The sequence below is a fragment of the Schistocerca nitens genome, chromosome 8, assembly GCF_023898315.1.
Source record: "Schistocerca nitens isolate TAMUIC-IGC-003100 chromosome 8, iqSchNite1.1, whole genome shotgun sequence".
In the NCBI taxonomy this organism is placed as follows: Eukaryota; Metazoa; Arthropoda; class Insecta; order Orthoptera; family Acrididae; genus Schistocerca; species Schistocerca nitens.
This window is the reverse complement of record NC_064621.1, coordinates 75,332,660-75,353,024: the sequence shown is the minus strand read 5'-3', so window position 1 is coordinate 75,353,024 and position 20,365 is coordinate 75,332,660.

Sequence of the window (20,365 nt, the reverse complement as noted above, 5' to 3'; positions counted from 1 at the left end):
ACACATATACCCCGAACTCTTACGGGACTTGGTAAGAATGTCTTCCACGAGTAATGAGTGTGTTGGGTATGGACACTACGGATGTAGTGTGTGGACCTACATGATGAGAATGTGGGTCTCGCAGGAGGCGTGTGCGAGATAGTCCCTGCGGTCGCACTATCCTCTGTGCCCTCGGTGGCTCAGATGGAGCCGGCATGGTAGCTCAGCGTGTTCGGTCAGAGAGCTGCGTGCTCTCTGTAATAAAAAAACTGAGTCAAGGAATCAACTATCAACTTGAACGGATGTCTTGTAACGTCCGTCCAGACCAAGCGCAACGAACGATTAAAAAAAAAAAGTATAGAGCGTCTGCCATGTAAGCAGGAGACCCCAGGTTCGATGATCTGTTTGATGTGTTTAAGTGTTCATTTGTGCACCGTGATACGCGACAACCGCGCCGGACACCTACGATTTGCATTGCACTGAGGATTGTGCTTTCAGTGTCACGTGGAGAATATTGGCGAGTGAAGACATTAAATGGTGACCAGTGATGAGTTAACCGTCAGACGAAGGGAGTAACTACCTCATTCGTGCTGTTTAGACAAAATATATAGAACATTAACAACAAAGTATGTACCGATTATTTCTACCGGACATACTAATTAGCTTTGTTGGATTTGATACGAAACAACTACCGTGCAAATATTAATCGATCAGCCTTTATGACTTGCACACGGTCAAACCATTTTAAACTTTTAGGCTATAATCCACTAGTCAATAACGGTGGGTTTAATAAGGAGTGTTTCGCTCCCCACGCCATAACACCTGGACCACTAAAGTGATACGATCGACAATGTTGCTGGGAGCATTACGTGATCGCACCTCTCGCCACATGAGGGTGCAACCAGAATCACTGCTCAGACTGAATCTGCTGCTGTCCGGGAAGAGCAGGCGAAGCCACTCCTCGGTGATCCAGCCCCTGCGCTGTTGACACCATCGCAGACGGCGCCGCCGATGTGTGAGTGTCAAAGGTACAGAACGCACTGGTGGTCGGGCAAAGAGACAACCACCATGGATTCGCCGTGCCACTGTGGGGCCTGAGATTCCTTCCTTGCGCTCCTGTTAAGCGTGGTTGCAATTTCACCCCCTGTGTAACTTGGGTTGTACAATGTAGAGGTCACCTGCTACTGTAGTTAACCGTGATCGGCAACCTCCTCTCCTTTGGACAGCAGTACCGAGCAGTGGGTAGCACACTGGACTCGCTATTCGGAAGGACGGCGTTTCAAACACGCTTCCGGTCATCCTGATTTAGGTCTTCCTTGATTTCCCTATATCGCTTCAGGTAAATGGCGTGATAAAAAATGGTACAATTGGCTCTGAGCACTATGGGACTTAGCTTCTGAGGTCATCAGTACCCTAGAACATAGAACTACTTAAACCTAACTAACCTAAGGACATCACACACATCCATTCCCGAGGCAGGATTCGAACCTGCGATCGTAGCGATGGCGGGATAGTTCCTTTCCTTCTACATCCTTCCCTAATCCGGGCTTGTGTTCGGTCGCCAATGACCTCGTTGTCGATGGGAGGTTAAACACCAACCGTGTGAAGTCTCCTCCTTGGGCAGCAGTGACTGTGATTCCGAACGCTTCCTATGCACGTGAAACAGTGCTGTGAGCAGTACCAAACTGCTGAGCTTCACTCGCCACACTTTGTTGTTCCAGTTTCCCTATGATTCCTGCACGTGTGAAGTCATCCAAATGTTGTCTCCGGACCATGCTGTAACGAAGAAAACCACCACAATGCACTGTAACTGTTCGCGCTGGTTGACACACACACAAACACACACACACACACACACACACACAGAGAGAGAGAGAGAGAGAGAGAGAGAGAGAGAGAGTCTTCCGTAATGCCTTTAAGTTCCTCGTGTTGTGCAGCTAGCCCCATTTGGCGCTATACTTACGCTGACCTGTGACGTCCAACTTTCTGTGCAGGACTGGGAGACAACTGCGTTCGCACTCTCCTTAATTTCCAGCGAGTACTTAATACTCTCTTTCAAATTCTGAAGGTGGCAGGGGTAAAATACAGGGAGCGAAAGGCTATTTACAATTTGTACAGAAACCAGATGGCAGTTATAAGAGTCGAGGGGCATGAAAGGGAAGCAGTGGTTGGGAAAGGAGTGAGACAGGGTTGTAGCCTCTCCCCGATGTTATTCAATCTGTATATTGAGCAAGCAGTAAAGGAAACAAAAGAAAAATTCGGAGTAGGTATTAAAATTCATGGAGAAGAAGTAAAAACTTTGAGGTTCACCGATGACATTGTAATTCTGTCAGAGGCAGCAGAGGACTTGGAAGAGCAGTTGAACGGAATGGACAGTGTCTTGAAATGAGGATATAAGATGAACATCAACAAAAGCAAAACGAGGATAATGGAATGTAGTCAAATTAAATCGGGTGATGCTGAGGGGATTAGATTAGGAAATGAGACACTTAAAGTAGTAAAGGAGTTTTGCTATTTAGGGAGTAAAATAACTGATGATGGTCGAAGTAGAGAGGATATAAAATGTAGATTGGCAATGGCAAGGAAATCGTTTCTGAAGAAGAGAAATTTGTTAACATCGAGTATAGATTTAAGTGTCAGGAAGTCGTTTCTGAAAGTATTTGTATGGAGTGTAGCCATGTATGGAAGTGAAACATGGACGATAACCAGTTTGGACAAGAAGAGAATAGAAGCTTTCGAAATGTGGTGCTACAGAAGAATGCTGAAGATAAGGTGGGTAGATCACGTAACTAATGAGGAGGTATTGAATAGGATTGGGGAGAAGAGAAGTTTGTGGCACGACTAGAAGAAGGGATCGGTTTGTAGGACATGTTTTGAGGCATCAAGGGATCACAAATTTAGCATTGGAGGGCAGCGTGGAGGGTAAAAATCGTAGAGGGAGACCGAGAGATCAATACACTAAGCAGATTCAGAAGGATGTAGGTTGCAGTAGGTACTGGGAGATGAAGAGGCTTTCACAGGATAGAGTAGCATGGAGAGCTGCATCAAACCAGTCTCAGGACTGAAGACCACAACAACAACAACAACTTAATATGTTATGTGACTTTGGCTATCTCGTCCTTAAGTTAAGATGAGTTTGCGAAAGTGTTCAGTTATTTGGTTGTGAAAAGTGTATTCCTAGGCTTTGGATGCAGTGGAGGGGGTCGAAACGGAACCGTAGATTGTACAAAGTGTATTACCAAAGAAAGAGTTTCAGGACGCGTTTCAAGCAGGGTAGAAACGTTGAGTTTGGTGTATTCTCTCCCAAGGGGACGCCACTGAATTCTGTACGTAAGATGTAATAATTTTAAATATACGTCTCGGAACTTTCGCATACCACCTCGTATAAACAGAACAGCGAAAATCCTTTTCCGAACTTGGGCTTTCGGTTATGTGGTAGCTGCTTCGCGCTCCTAAACGCGGTGAGTGCTGGCCGGCGGCATTTGGGAGTCTGGAGGGGCCCGCACGAATGCCGCGGCAGCTGCAGCATCTGCAGCTGTAGTCGCTGCGTGGTGTGGGGCGGCCGTGCTCGGCTGGTGGTGAGGGAGGGAGGGTAGGAGGCCAGCTGGCCTCCCGTCCCGGTCGCGAGCTCCGAGCGCCATTGTGGTATCGTGTGGCGCAGCGGAGCGGCTGCCTGCTGCAGACCAGACCCTACCAAAAAACCACAAGAGGCTGCCTCCGTGTCACAGCTGTAGTCAGTTAACAGGGGCCTCCCCTGTGGACGATCGGACAATTGGCCAGTTAAGATTTACTTCAGGGCCGCTGTAGACGATCGGACAATTTGTCAAACTTCACCAGTTTCGTCAATTATTTGGCAGTGTGCGGCTCTGTTTGACCTGTTTGTCATATATACACTGTGTGGTATGTTTAAGAGATATTTTGGCTGACGCCCAATTTGACACGATGGCGCACGTTGTTTGTGCCGACGTTTCGCCGAGCATGTTGAAATGGAGCGAGTTTTTAATAATCTTCGTATATCTATAATTGAAACGGACGACTTGGGACGTCAGCTACTATAATCTATCTTAAAAAATTACGAAATTCCTCCGGCTGTATTAACGTGTTGGTTTTATTGGCAACTAGTTTCGATGTTGTTACAACATCATCTTCAGCCCCTAAATACAGCATACCATACATAAACACCCAATGCAACAACAGTAATTTACGAGTTATTACGCCAAACAATTCTATTGTAACCATATTACATAATGGATAATTTTAATGAAACTAATTACGTTTTTGGTCACTTCCGTTAAAATGCCATTACTCTGGATATTAGCCATTTACGTGGTATCACTAAATACAAATACAAATCAAGCTATATATGCACAATCGTTTTATTATAGGTTAACATCAGGTATTAAAAAATGGGAATACATAAAAGCTTAAGCGACAAGCCATTACTCTAATGGATAATAATATAGGCGTGGAACATTGTAATTTTATTTTTTAAATAATGAACTATAAAAAGGAGAACAATATGTTAGGTACACTTCATCGTTTACTAGTAGTGAACTATGGGCGAGGTAGACTAGAGTTACGTTTGCAAAATTCTGTACTCTCGACATACTAAAGTAACAGTGGCGTAATTTACTTAGACAGCTTCGTTTCTAACACCAAGAAAGAAATGGTACGGGACCGAAAAAATGGTGTGAACCCAGTTGATACAAGGTAGTCAGTAGTGTAAAATACATACTAATCAATTTCAAAAAACTATTAATTCCAATAAAAGTATAAGCTAACACGTTGCTGAAATAATTCCTATGTCGGTGTCTCATCGAAAGCTACGACCAGGGTCTAAAACAGTCAAATCCAGTAAGTTTACATGGTTAAAAGTACGATCAGGTACATGGCAATGCTCTAAACAGAAGAAATCTAGGTAATGTCAGTTGAAATAAACGGTCATATACGTAACCTATATGTTGTTCCTCTAATAAAATAAAATATCGATAAATCTCCACATTGTTTGGCCCACACAAAATATCGATATTTATCTCCGCCATTATCCCCCTCAAATGTATCGATATGTTGATATCAAAATGAAAATGTCGAGTGCCGATATTTTTATTTTATAATTTTTTCTCATTTTTCAGTGAACATTTAAAAAAGCTCTTTTGAAATTGTAGTAGAACATAATTTTACTTTCATTGTGCGAGGGAGTCTTACTACTTTTTGAGCTTTCATCACATACAGTCTTTGACTGTGACGTAAGTGCAGATCGCACAAAACAAGAAGTCTGATTGCACTTGAATGGGGGCGGGGGGGGGGGGCGGGGAAGGGGTGCTGTGAATGGAACAATAAGATTTCTGATGTGAAGAAATAACAAACCAGCTGCGTTAAAAAAAATTAACGCAACTGGTGTGCTGTTTCTTCACATACGCATTCTTTAAAAACAGTTGCCGAAAATGATGAACAAAAATCTAAATAACAAGATTGGTCTTAGCGGCGGGTGGAGACGCGTGGGGGGAAATGCTGACGTAATCGGCGATCAGCGTTGCCAACAGAAACAGCAACTTTTAGCTTCACCACGCAACTTTCCTACATCAGCGTGAAATAAGTTTTTTTCCGACATGTCGCCAATGACAAATCAAGAAAATATGGTATGAAAGATTAACTGGAATGGAATATTCCTTTACAATGCACCATGTAGACATTTGATAATTAACAAAGCAACAGTCGACCAAAAAGGTGTTGTGATACAAGCTTTTCATCTGCAGGAAGTCCCGTTATTAACTTACAAATTTTCGAATTCAGTATTTGTCTTTCAATTCTGGCTCTAAGGGGGATAGGCAGAAGTTGCTAGCTTGTTGATGTACAGAATATCTAATATCGAATGAATACTTAAATATACTACTCTGAAACTTGCAGTATATTTACAATGTGCAGTCGATATTTTTATAGACAGATGTATGGCTATTTTTTCCTTCTATATTTCAATACTTTTTGTCGGTATATCGAGGGTCGACAAGGATACTTTATTAAATATCGATGTATCTGATTCCCAATATCTTTAAAAACAGCAACAGTCCTAGCTTTTATCACCAACTAGCTGACGAATCCGGCATTGCCCGGGTATTCATTTTGACAGTTTTCTATTGGAAACGAAAACAACATAACTGTGTTTGTAATCAACCATCGAGCAAATTTCACTTCCACGTATTCTTTAAAAGACTTTAGAAACTAAAAAACAGTCGTACAAACAAATATGTGTGTTGCATAAATGTGTAAGTATAGTAACCAAAATAAGAAACATGATCCGGAACAAGTTCTATACACGTGTCTACAACGCCATTTCGCAAATATCTCTATGGCAACGCTTCTTCGCTGTTCTATAGAAGGCTATAGTTTACGCCTACAAGCGCAGTTGACATCTGTCCTTCTATATATCAATACTTTTTGTCGGTATATCGAGGGTCGACAATGATACTTTATTAAATATCGATGTATCTGATTCCCAATATCTTTAAAAACAGCAACAGTCCTAGCTTTTATCACCAACTAGCTGACAAATCCGGCATTGCCCGGGTATTCATTTTGCCAGTTTTCTATTGGAAACTGTCAGAAGCGCTGCCACGTGTCAGGAATTTCGTGAAGGTGACTCGACTGTAGGAGATTCTAAGCAATAAAGAACAAATGTTTCAGAACTTCATGCATGATGCGCCAGTTTTTCATGTGTCTCAGTGTTTATCACATATTTATTAAAATATGTTACAATGATATAATTTTGAGGATAGATTTAGGAACACATGTGGATCCCGTCAGCGAAATACATTGCGAATAGAGTTAGTAACAAAGAAGTAATAAATTGGACGGGAGCGTGATAATTTAAATTTCTTGAGAAGGTCCCGCCGCAACGAGAAATGTCTTTGATTTAATGATGTCCACCCCATATCCTGTATCATGCCCGTGGCTCTCTCTCCCTATTTCTTAATAATACAAAACGAGGTGCCCTTCTTTAAACTTTCTTGATCAATTCCGTTAATCCTAACTGGTAAGGACCCCACACCATCCAGCAGTACTCCAATGGAGGACGGACAACCGTATTGTAGGCAGTTCTTCCATTTACTGTTCGAGTGGGCTCATCAAGTAATTGCTCTAAATTATTTTCAGAGAATACGTTTAGTCCAGTTTCGGATCATGTTTTATGCGTACCTCCGTATTTAAACATGTATTTTCACCAACATCTCGAGGGTAAATTGAAGTCACCAACAACTATAATTTATGAGTCGGGTACGTGTTTGATATTAGACTCAAGTTTTCTTAGATCCATTGAGTAACTGTGTCATCAGGGTTGGGAGAAGGGTCCAGTCATTATTTTATACCGGTTTTCACGAGTGACAGCTACCCATACTAACCCACAGGATCTATCTACTTCAGTTTAGGTACAAGGTAAACTACTTCTAACGGTAACAGTCACGCCACAGCCAATGATTTAGCCTATCCTTTCTGAACACCGATAGGTCCTTCGCAAAAGTTTTGGCTGAGCTTTCAGTGCCTTTAGCCATTTGAGCAGCAGCGCTTTCTATTAGCCACCTGAAGCTGGCTGCAGTCCGTGCTCTTCATGGCGTCTGGCAGGACTCGTTCCACATCTGGAATGACTGCACCAAGTATGCACACAGAGCGTACACTGGCTTTCTACGTGTGCTTGGCAGCTATGTCCCTAAGGGGCCCCATAACGTGCCTAACATTGGAGCTCCCAACTATCGATAATCCCACCTTCTGTAGTTGCCCAGATCTTGCAGGCTGAGAAGTTTTCTATGAAATACGACAAGCTACTGCAGCTGTCTGAGGGACATTGTCTGCCGCAGATAGCACCTGGAAGTGCGGTGGCACTGCATTCGACACCCTGGGAAGATTTTCGCGACCTACCACCCCCCGACCCGACCTCCCACTCTACCACGGGTGAGGCCTCAACCACAGTGCGAGTAGTAACTGGGCTGGCCACCATTGAGGACTGCTTGTAGAACTCATTAGTCGTGCTGGACGTCTGTTGGCTCCCCATGGCTGGTCCACAACAGTGATTCACATTCCACTGCAGCCCAAAGCTGTGTAATCGAAGCCAACACAGCCTGGAGCTGAGAGTGAAATGTCACCAACTCAGTCAGCTCGCACCAGCACACATAAATTACAGTCCCTGTCCCTATACAAACTAAAGATGGTGGAAAACTACACTGCACAGACAAAAAAAAAAAAAAGACTATCGACACGCACCTCGAAACTCTGCTATAGACACTGACGTAAATGGAAAAACTTTGTTTAATAAAATAAATTAACAAGCATAGACTTAAAAATTAAACTACTAAAGCATGCAGATGAGACTCAATAATTCGCTCCTATTTAGGAACTCGTAAATGTCACAAAATCCACTACTTTCCAAAACAAACGAAAACGCAAGAAGTGTGTCAACTAAATATTAAATGTTGAATAAAACCCATGATGTGCTTTGCTCGGTTGTATGAGTTTCACTTTCGTGCAGTGCACTAAATGCAAAATATGCTTTGGTTGCAGAGATAAAATGGAGTTTATTGCAATTCCATAAACAATAGTAGAACGAAGTACGAAAGACTCGTATCGTCCCTCTCTAAGACCACTTTGCAAGAAGAGTGACGCGTTGTCAGAGGACAGTACACGGTCTGGGTGTCCTGCAGACACAGTTCACTGTGGTACAGATAACAGGTGCCCCACAGTGTGAGAGTGAAATGACGCAGTAACTGCCGACGAACGCCAAAGTTGAATTACGGAGGACAGTACGATTCTAGTGGGCAAAACGTCGAATTTGCACACAAATTGGCAGTGAATTCTGGTGGGATGTGGGCCAAAAAAATGCAGTGTTGTGTCCAACCACAGTGAAATGGTGCCGACAGTTTGAACAATGCTGCACAGGAGTGATCGGGAAGGAAGGCCATCGTCTTCCAAGTCGACCACAGGCGACAATGTGAAGGCTGTCGAGCAAATGATTCGAAGTGATCTCAGTGACCAAGATGCTGATTTCGATAGTCGGGGAACTGAGCGACTGGTAAAACGTTTCGAGGTTCTTTTACAGAGTTCTGATAATTATATTGCAAAATAGTATCGTGTACTTGTATCAGTTGGAACTGCAATGCTGCATTTAATAAAAGTTTCTTGGTCTGCCATAATAATGTGTAACTTACTGTTTGAAGACCCTGGTACGAATAACTTTCGGGAGAGTATTTTCAGATAGACTAACTAAATAACATTTTGTGATACTTACATAAATATATTGATGTACTTCAGTTCTCAGATTATAAATAAAATTTATCAAAGTAATCCGTGGAAATATGTCATTACTATGATAAAAAATGAGGTTGATTTATGATGTTGCCTACAAGCTACTTGCCCCAATGAAGGGCACGAAATTGACTCATAAGGGTTAAAAAATCGGTGTTTCGTTCTTATTTGGTCCCAGAACAAATCATTGACCACCATTATTTTCATTCACAGAATCTAAGCTCAGGACCGAGGTGGATTAACAAAGCTATTTTATATTCTGTCTTTAGTTGCTACGTGAAGATTCCTTATCTATATATATTGGACATACGTGAAATAGTAAAATAATTTGAAGCCACCGTACACACTATTTATACTTTGTTTTCTCTGCGTATATGAGTTTGTATTTGTACCAAGCTGTATGCAGTATGGCAAAATACACCCAAGCCAAATAATAATAATCATAATAATAAAACTGCAACAAATAGTGCGTGTGTTCCCCGTCCTGCTAACGCCTTCTTCACGTTACAGTTTGCCTACTCTGCGCTGATGAAAGCGGATTTGAGAGCTGAATATACAGGATGATTCGTAAAGGAAGAACAGTTTTCAGTTTTTAATAGAGAAAAAATATGAAAGACAGAACACTTTAGGCGTGTCACTGGATAGAGGGAGGACGAAAATCTTATGATCGCACAGACGCTGTACAATACACTCAACATGAGCACCATATGTTGCTCGAGAAACGTCGAAACGGTTGTCCATTTCATGTAACACACGAATCAACAGGTCCCTCTTTACTGAAGCAACAGCTTCAACAGTTTATCGGCTGTTGAAGCGTAGATGCCATAGGTGGGACAAAGGCTCTTTTCTTTATGCACCCCCAGAGAGAAAAATCTCAAGGTGTGACGTCTGGTGATGTGGGAGGCCAAAAACAATGAACAAAGTCTTGTCCAACTCTTCCAATCCTGCGTTGTGGGAAAATGTAACGCTGTACCTTAATGTGACAGTGGGGAGGGGTACCGTCATTGGAATCTTCGTGAAGGTGACCGAAATAACCGATTTTCCATCATGTTCAGGTATGACATTGCTGTCAGTTTCCTTCACACTAAGGAAAGGTCCATAAACTCTCCGAGCATAAACGGCACAAAACACACGCAGTTTCAGTGTTCCACGACGACGACAGGACTTTCTGGTCCCACAGTTCTTGTATTATGGCGGTTTACTTTACCCAATGGATGAAACATCGATTGGTCTGAAAAGCTGAGTCGCCCGAAAAAAAGTGTCCTCTGCCATGTTCCGGATTGGTTCAAATGGCCCTGAGCGCCATGGGACTTAACATCTGAGGCCATCAGTCCCCTAGAACTTACAAGGGAACCTCCCCATCGCACACCCCTCAGATTTAGTTATAAATTGACACAGTGGATAGGCCTTGAAAAACTGAACACAGGTCAATCGAGAAAACAGGAAGAAGTTGTGTGGAACTATGGAAAAATAAGCAAAATATACAAACTGAGTAGTCCAAGTGTAAGATATGCAACACAAGGACTACGCACGTTGAAGAGCGCCGTGGTTCCGTGGTTAGAGTGAGTAACTGCGAAACGAGAGGTCCTTGGTTCAAGTCTTTCCTAGAGTGAAAATTTTACTTTCTTTATTTTCGCAAAGTTAAGATCTGACCGTTCATTCATTGACGTCTCTGTTGCTGTAATAAGTTTAGTGTCTGTGTTTTGCGACCGCACCGCAAAACCGTGCGATTAGTAGACGAAAGGACGTGCCTCTCCAATAGGAACCGAAAACATTTGATCGCAAATTCATAAGTCAACCGATTCCACCACAGGAAAACACGTCTGAAATATTCTATACGACACTGGTGACGGCATGTGCGTCACATTACAGGAATATGTTGTCGACCCACCTCACTTGCACACTTGGCGAATGGGTAAAAAGATTCTTCTACCTTGCCCGATGTAGGTTTTCTTGTGGATGTGATAATCACTCCCAAAAAAGTGATGAAAACATAAGAGTTTGTCACATAAACGGCAACAAATGAATGCAACAGTTTCACAGTCGCACAGTTTTCCCTGTGCTCTGTCAAAACATACGTTTTTAACGTTTTCAAGTTTTTCCGTGTGTAGACCGTCAAATCCTGCATGTGTCCAAGCAAATCTGAACATGTCCTGGAATTTTGGAGAGCGAAGTTGATCATGTCTGAGTGCATGAACTTTGATAATTGTCTGAAAATAAAAAATTAAAACTTTTCACTCGAGGGAAGATTGAACCAGGGACCTTCCGTTCCGTAGCTGCTCACGGTAACCACGGGACCACGATGCTCCTCAGTGTGCACGTACCTTGATGTGGCTTATCTTGCACACGAACTACTCAGTTTGTATATTTTGCTTATTCTTTCATAGTTCCATACAACTTCTTCCTGTTTTCTCGATTGATCTGTGTTCAGTTTTTCATGGCCTATCCCTGTGCCAACTTATAACTAAATCTGAGGGGGGTGCGATGGGGAGGTTCCCTTGTTAGAACTACTTAAACCTAAGGACATCACACACATCCATGCCAGAGGCAGGATTCGAACCTGCGACCGTAGAGGTCGCGCGGTTCCAGACTGAAGCGCCTAGAACCGCTCGGCCACTCCGGCCGGCACATGTTCTGGAGAAATGAAATGTAAAATTCCGTTATGGTCGCCGTTACGCAGTTGCTGCAGTAAGTGCAACTTGTAAGGCTTAATACGCAGACGTGTGGTCAGAACGCGCGACGCCGTTGTTTGAGGAAGTTTAAGTTCCTGGCCTGCCCGTCTTGTGAACTCCCGAGGGCTCTGTGTGGACGCATCTCGGGCACGCTCGATCTTTCCATCAAACGGGCGTAGCCGACCAGCACTCTTCCCTGTGCATATGCAACCAGCTTCCAACAGTTTTGTATGCCAGACTTAGATCTGCATGAGCAGAGGTGTTTCGCCCTGTATCGGCGGCGAGATGGACGTTGCACGTGAACAATGGACTGACTTCGCGCAAATTCAACACAGAAATTGATTTCTCCGGTGGTGCAGTCACCATTTTGCTACGAACAGCGCAGCCGCCTCAAAACTTTGAGCCTTCCTCTGTCCATTGATATGCACAATGTGTAATAAACAACTTTTTTTTCCTTTTGAATCACATGGTATAAGGGGACAAACAGCATTTTCGTCAGATTAACGACCTCAAAAGAAAAAGATGACAAGTATGGCAAATGTATCTAATATTCAGCAGCCCAGATCCGTTTTCTTAACGAGCAATGGCGTGTGTTCAGTATTATGGACACTAAGAGAAGGAAGAGCAGGAAGTGTTGGCGAAGTGGTTAGCGCACTGGAGTTTCGTCTACATCTACATGGTTACTCTGCAATTCACACTTAAGTGACTGGCAGAGGGTTCATCCAACCATTTTCATACTACTTCTCTACCATTCCACTCTCGAATGGCGCGTGGGAAAAACGAACACCTAAATCTTTCCGTTCGAGCTCTGATTTCTTTTATTTTATTATGACGATCATTTCTCCCTACGTAGGTGGGTGTCAAAGATCTCGCCGCAAAGAAAACCGCCTTTGTTTCAGTGACTGCCACCCCAACTCCCGTATCATATCAGTGACACTCTCACCCCTATTAGGCGATAACACGAACCGAGCTGCCCTTCTTTGCACTTTTTCGATGTCCTCCGTCAATCCTACCTGGTAAGGATCCCACACCGCGCAGCAGTATTCCAGCAGAGGACGGACAAGTGTAATGTAAGCTGCCTCTTTAGTGGGTTTGTCGCATCTTCTAAGACGTGTTCTGCCAACAAAGCGCAGTCTTTGTTTCGCCTTCCCCACAATATTATCTATGTGGTCTTTACAATTTAAGTTTCTCGTAATTGTAATTCCTAGGTATTTACTCGAATTGACAGCCCTTAGATTTGTGTGATTTATCGTATACCCAAAATTTATCGGATTTCTTTTAGTACCCATGTGGATGGCCTCGCACTTTTCTTTGTTTAGCGCCAATTGCCACTTTTCGCATCATACAGAAATTGTCTCCAGATCATTTTGTAATTGGAATTGATCGTCTGATGATTTTACGGTAAATTACATCGTCATCTGCAAGCAATCTAAGGGGACAGCTCAGATTATCACCTAGATCGTTTTTGGAAATCAGGAACAGCAGAGGGCCTATGACACTACCTTGCAGAACTCCAGATATCACTTCTGTTCTACTCGATGATTTACCATCTACCACTGCGAACTGTGACCTCTCTGCGAGGAAATCGCGAATCCAGTCACACAAGTGAGACGATACTCCAGATGCACGCACTTTGATTAATAGTCGCTTGTGTGGAACGGTATCAATAGCCTTCTGGAAATCTAGGAATATGGAATCGATCTGAGATCCCTTGTCGACAGCACTCATTGCTTCATGGAAATATAGAGCTAGCTGTGTTGCACAAGAACGATATTTTCTGAATCCGTGTTGGTTATGTATCAATAAGTCATTTTCTTCAAGGTGACTCATAATGTTCGAGTACAGTATACGCTCCAAAAACCTACTGCAAAAAAAAATGGTTCAAATGGCTCTGAGCACTATGGGACTCAACTGCTGTGGTCATAAGTCCCCTAGAACTTAGAACTACTTAAACATAACTAACCTAAGGACAGCACACAACACCCAGCCATCACGAGGCAGAGAAAATCCCTGACCCCGCCGGGAATCAAACCCGGGAACCTACTGCAAATTGTGGTCAGTGATATGGGTCTGTAATTCAATGGGTTACTCATATTTCCTTTCTTGAATATTGGTGTGACCTATGCTACTTTCCAGTCTTTAGGAACAGACCTTTCGTCAAGTGGGCCGTTGTATATTATTGCTAAGGAAGGCGCTATTGTGCCTGCATACTCTGAAAAGAACCTGATTGGTATACCATCTGGACCGGAAGTCTTGCCTTTCTGAAGTGATTTGAGTTGTTTCGCAACACCTAAGATATCTACTTTTATGTCACTCATGCTAACAGCTGTTCTGGTTTCGAATTCTGGAATATTTACTTCGTCTTCTTTCGTGAAGGAATTACGGAAAACTGTATTTAGTAACTCCGATAACATTTCCATCGCTATCGCGCAGTGATATGTCTAAAGCTACTCACATCGTCATTCAGCGATCTCTCTTGAACTCTAATTCATTCTTCTAGACACTTTAAGCAAATGCCGGAATGGTTAATCTGAAAACTTTATGATCCATTTAACGATACATTTTTGCCATACTCGAACGTCAACGAGATGCCAGAACCAAGTTTCCGGGTCTGCCATCTAGAGCTTCACAGCGTTGGGTGAAACTCCAACAGAGCTCTAGAAAATCTTTTATCAGGTGGTAGATGTTTGGGTCCTTAATCGGTAGTTTTCGTCCTAGTGATCAAGTTTGTATCATCTTACCTCCTTCCCGGGGCTTATATTGTATTGTATGGAACCGGGGGCCTAGAAACGACGGAGAGGCTTGGTCCCCGCCGTAGCCCTCAGTGGTTCACAGCCCCACAACAGGCCACAGCAGTCCACCCACCCCACCGCCGCCCCACACCGAACCCAGGGTCGTTGTGCGGTTCGGCCCCCACATAAAACTAATCCTACTGAAAGCAGATGCCAGGCTGGGATTCACTGGAAGAGACTTGGGGAAATCTAATTTATCCACGAAAGACGTGGCTTACAAAAACGTTGTTCGACTGATTCTTAAGGATTGCTGATCAGTTTGGGGCATTTGTCCGGTCAGAGAAATAGGGGAGATTGAGAAGATTCAACGGAGGTTCACTGTTTCTATTAATATAATTCCATTACGAACTTACAAAAAAATGGCTCTGAGCACTATGGGACTTAACTTCTGAGGTCATCAGTCCCCTAGAACTTAGAACTACTTAAACCCAACTAACCTAAGGACATCACACACATCCATGCCCGAGGCAGGATTCGAACCTGCGACCGTAGCGGTCGCGCGGTTCCAGACTGTAGCGCCTAGAACCGTTCGGCCAACCCGGCCGGCGAAATTACAAATACTGTAGATAAACTGTTAGACACTAAATCGAATCATAACCGAGAATTGTAACTTACGGTATCTGTTAAAAACGCCAGATACTACCAAAATAAAAAATATACATTAATTTTCTCAAAATACAGCCCACGTAACTGAAAAGAAACAACAGACTACTAAACGAAAGAGTCAAAACTATGACACAACAAGTGTAAACTAGAAATATACTTACAGGCTCAGCTACTTTTCCAAAGCCTGCTACTGTTGATAATGGCTCGGAAATAATATTTGCTGCCCAGATAACCGTAGTTCATACTATACTCGGAAACAGCGAAATATTTCTAGTAAATAATTCCTCGTAAATCAATTCATATTTGGAACTAAGCCAAACAAGTATCACGAACAAACTACTAACGTTAAATCGTTAGTATGTTGTCAGCCAACAGCATTCATTGGTACATAATATCAGCTGCAGTTTTCTATTAATAACTCGTAATTGAACCACATAGTACAAATATTCGGCGAAGTCGTAAACACAAGTAGGAAATTACGAAAAGCATCATATTTTACAGCATACGATGCGAATCAACCAGGCACCGTACATTCGTGCTACCGTTCGTTTCCTTCGACACCACAACGAAATCTGCACGTTACACTACAGGAGAGTCCCTTACCGCATGTAGTTTCTTTGGCTTTAACGAGAAAACTGTTGAAATAAAACTTAACATTACCTAACGCTACGCTACAGATCAGCCTGTCACCACAAAACATTTCCCACTGTAAGATTCGTTGACTTTGCCAACTCACATCCAAACCGTTCCATCCTAACCAAGACCTCCAGCTAAATCAGCCCATTATCCTGACATAAAGCTGTTCTACTGACTCATGAAGTAACCACTTTCTCGGGAACCGGCAACTTCTTCAACGATTCCAAAAAATACATATCTCTTTTTACTCCACCTCCTCCTCGACATGTGCTCAATTGCTATCTACAAATTCGCTCACACCAACGTCAAACAATTGCCAACATAAGCATCACTGCTAGACAAAATTGGTATGGTTCAAATGGCTCTAAGCACTATGGGACTTAACATCTGAGGTCATCAGTCCCCTAGACTTAGAACTACTTAAACCTAACTAACCTAAGGACATCACACACATCCATGCCCGAGGCAGGATTCGAACCTGCGACCGTAGCAGTAGCGCGGTTCCGGACTGAAGCGCCTAGATCCGCTCGGCCGCAGCGGCCGGCGCAAATTGGTATGAAAATGAAAATTGCAGGAATAGGATAGGCACCAGTACTTACCAACAGCAGATTAGGGGATATAAATAGGTTGACGTTCAAGAAATGAAAGCTATCTATGAACTATTAAAATAAACCATCCTAATACTTCAAAACCAAACATGAAAAAAATTATCGAAATAAAACTCATTGCAAAAATTAAAATAAAAAACGAAAAATGCATCATTATTAAAAAAATAAACTAAACTCTCTTTCTTTGGCAAATATAACCTCTGCACACCTTCCAAATAAACCTCAGACACGCAACGATTTTATGGAACATTCTTCCTAGAGACTTACTCATTTAGATGACTATGTAGTCTCATTTAGATGACTACGTTGTACTCAAATTCGCCTTTTCTCTCGCCCAATAGTACTTTTTATTTCTCCCTAACATCCTTCAATTGTGTTTGTACATGCCCCTGATTTTTGTCCCTAAACTCAACGAAATGGTTCACAGCCAATTGCATCTATGCATCTACCCGGTTTCGTCTAATCCCTTACAACTGACCCACCCATCTGACTTTATGGTTGATCCATCTGCTAAACAACTTTTTACTAACTGAAACATAGTATAAACTGACCTATCTTTAATTATCTTAAAAACCCTGTGTGGAGAAGAGTGATTCCCTGAAACAACTACCCCCACATCCATAGTCCAACAACACTATGCCCTCGCTTACTCTATTATTTTCGCTAAATGCGATTGGTCAGTTTCTATAATAATCTTAGCTCACCAGTTTTCCCCCTTCTCATAACAAAATCCGAACATACTTCCCGACAAAATGAGTACTTGTCTATAACACTTTTATGGCCTCTTTCTGTCTCATGAGCAGCAAGTCAAATAGGAGATCTCAAACAAAAATGTAAGTAAGTAAGTAATAAAATACTTCTCATAGGAAGCCTGATTTATTAAACCACGTCCCTCCAACGAACAGAACGCCACACACGAACTTCTGCGCTGCGTCATGTAAACAACTCGCCCGCGTGTTTCCTCGAAACCCAGGAAAATGTCATGTCATAGCCACAAGCACTACACTTACAATTGCAAGCAGTTAATTTGTACTGTCTGACAAAACTGATGACATTCATTGGTTCCCTCAGTTCATCAGCTAATTGCACAATAGCGAAAAGGACGTGACGAATATTTTGGTCCCCATTCCCACGGTTTTCCACATCTTCAAAATCAGAAGCAGGCACTTGCCTAATATTTCGTGATGCTACTAATACTTGAAAAGCAATATCCAATCATGGGCAAAGATTAACATATTACCTTATGTATAAACCAACGAGATTATAATCGACAGAATATAAGGCTACACAGAAGTTCGCACCAGAACGTGACTTTACAACAGCCATTACGTCACAGGTCAAAGGCAGAGGCTAGTAGCAAACATTCTTCTAGACCCGGTATATTTTGTCAGAGGATCGTTGAGTAGGAGCGAGAACGTTACGGGTTTCCTCTACATACATACTTCAGTCGCAGACGCCACAAGAGGCCGTTGTGCATCACGACGAGGTTACTGTAGAAATTCCAAGAGCGTACGTGCTGAAGAGTGTCGGGCAACATATTACTTGCTCCGACAGAGGTCACCTGCAATACTAAAGACTCGGAAATCAAGCAATTAGAGCCGTTGCGATGGTTTGTTTTCAGGAGACCCTCTCGTGCACCATGTGCGAATACAAGAGGGGAGGCGGGAATGCTTATGTACTCTCCGCCATACACCATAAAGTGGCTAGCGGAGCATAGCAGTCGACGCAGAGTGAATCACGATTCACACGAGCCTCCCACGCCAAAATACTCAGAAAACGTCTGTAAAAAGCATCCGAAACGTTGTTGGTGTTGCTCGGATTCACACTGTATCTTATTCTGATTAGGATATTCAGCACTCAGCATTTGCAGCTTTTGAAGTTGTTGCCTACAGTATAGGATTTCATCGCGGATGTATGTCGATAGCTGAGTGTGGATGTCTATTGGTCACTTACCTCCATTCGCTCTGATGTCTTCTACCTCACAAGTCTGCTTTTCTTCAATAGTTAACCTTCTTTCAAAGTCTCGTTTAACTTCTGTTCGCGAAGATATACAGCAAACTTTTTAATCATTATATTCCTTTCACAACCACGGATACACGTCCGACTTACTTCAGCTCTCGAAGCAGACTATTGCCGAGCAACGGCAGCGTCACGTCGCGCGATATTTTCATTGTTGTGAGCCTGACCTTGGACCGATGCCAAGCAGCGACTATCGCGAATAACTGAGGCCCGGATTGTTAGGTTTTTGTAAACTTGATTTTAGCACTTTATCTTCTTGGAAAATATTTTAGCGTTTTTGGAGTCCTTTAATAAAAAATTTACTTAAGTCCAAAATTAACATAGAAAATTTTATTATATTTTTGGTACAGTTAGTCTAGTTCTTTGTGAAAAATGAACAACTAATCATTCCCTTCATCGAAACTCGAAAAAATCCACAAGCACTTCAAATATTTACCACTGCTACAACTATTTTCTTTTTTCATAACATTGTAACGGGACGTCTTTTACGAAAAAATTCCTTTCATATGTCACTCACATAAAAACACAGACTTGAGATGCGTACATGAGTACGACCACAATCTGTGGCCTAACGCTACAATCGTATTACATTTTGGATCTGCAGTACGCAGTGATCCACATTTCTAAATTGTATATTCTGAAACTTTTTCTACTGTCTCTCAGAACATTTTTGCAGGCTAAAGGTTCCGCCCTAGAGTCAGTAGTCTCGTCGACTGAAAGGCAAATACAGTGGTCATGAATGTCCGTTTTAACCCCAGCAACAGCCTTTTCATACATCTGTTTCAAATAATTTTTGCGCAAATTCAACTTACACTAAATTATCCGGACACAAGTTCGTGGCGCCATCCATCGGTAATCCTGGAATTCAATATAGTGTTGGCCCATCCATAGCCTTGATAACAGCTACCACTCTCGCAGGCATACGTTCAATCAGGTTTCTTGGGGAATGGTTGCCCATTCTTCAAGGAGTGCTACACGGAAGACCGTTATCGATATCGGTCGGTGAGTTCTGGCGCGAAGTCGGCGTTCCAAAACGTCCCAAAGGTGTTCTGTGGGATTCAGGTCAGGACTCTGTGCAGGTTAGTCCATTACAGGGATGTTTAGTCGTGTAACAACTTCGCCACAGGCCGTGCATTATGAACAGGTGCTCGATCGTGTTGAAAGATCCAATCCCCATTCCCGAACTGCTCTTCAACAGTGGGAAACAAGAAGGTGCTTAATACATCAGTGTAGGCCTGTGTCGTAATAGTGGCACGCAAAATAACAAGGGATGCAAGTCCCTCCATGAAAAACACGACGACACCATAACACCACCGCCTCCGAATTTCACGGTTGGCACTACACACGCTGGCAGATGACGTTCACCGGGATCGCCACATTGTCTACCGTGATTCGTCACTCCACACAACTTTTTTCCACAATTCAATTGTGCAATGTTTACGCTCCTTACACCAAGCGAGGCGTAGTTTGGTACTTACTGGCGTGATGTGTGGCTTATGAGCAGACCATGAAATCCAAGTTTTCTCACCTGCCACCTAACTGTCCTAGTACTTGCAGTGGATCCTGATGCAGTTTGGAATTCCTGTGTGATGGTCTGGGAAGATGTCTGCCTATTACACATTACGGCCCTCTTCAACTGTCGGCGGTCTCTGTCAGTCGACAGACGAGGCCGGCCTATACGCTTTTGTGCTCTACGTGTCCTTTCACGTTTCCACTTCACTATCACATCGGAAACAGTGGACCTAGGGATTTTTAGGAGTGTGGA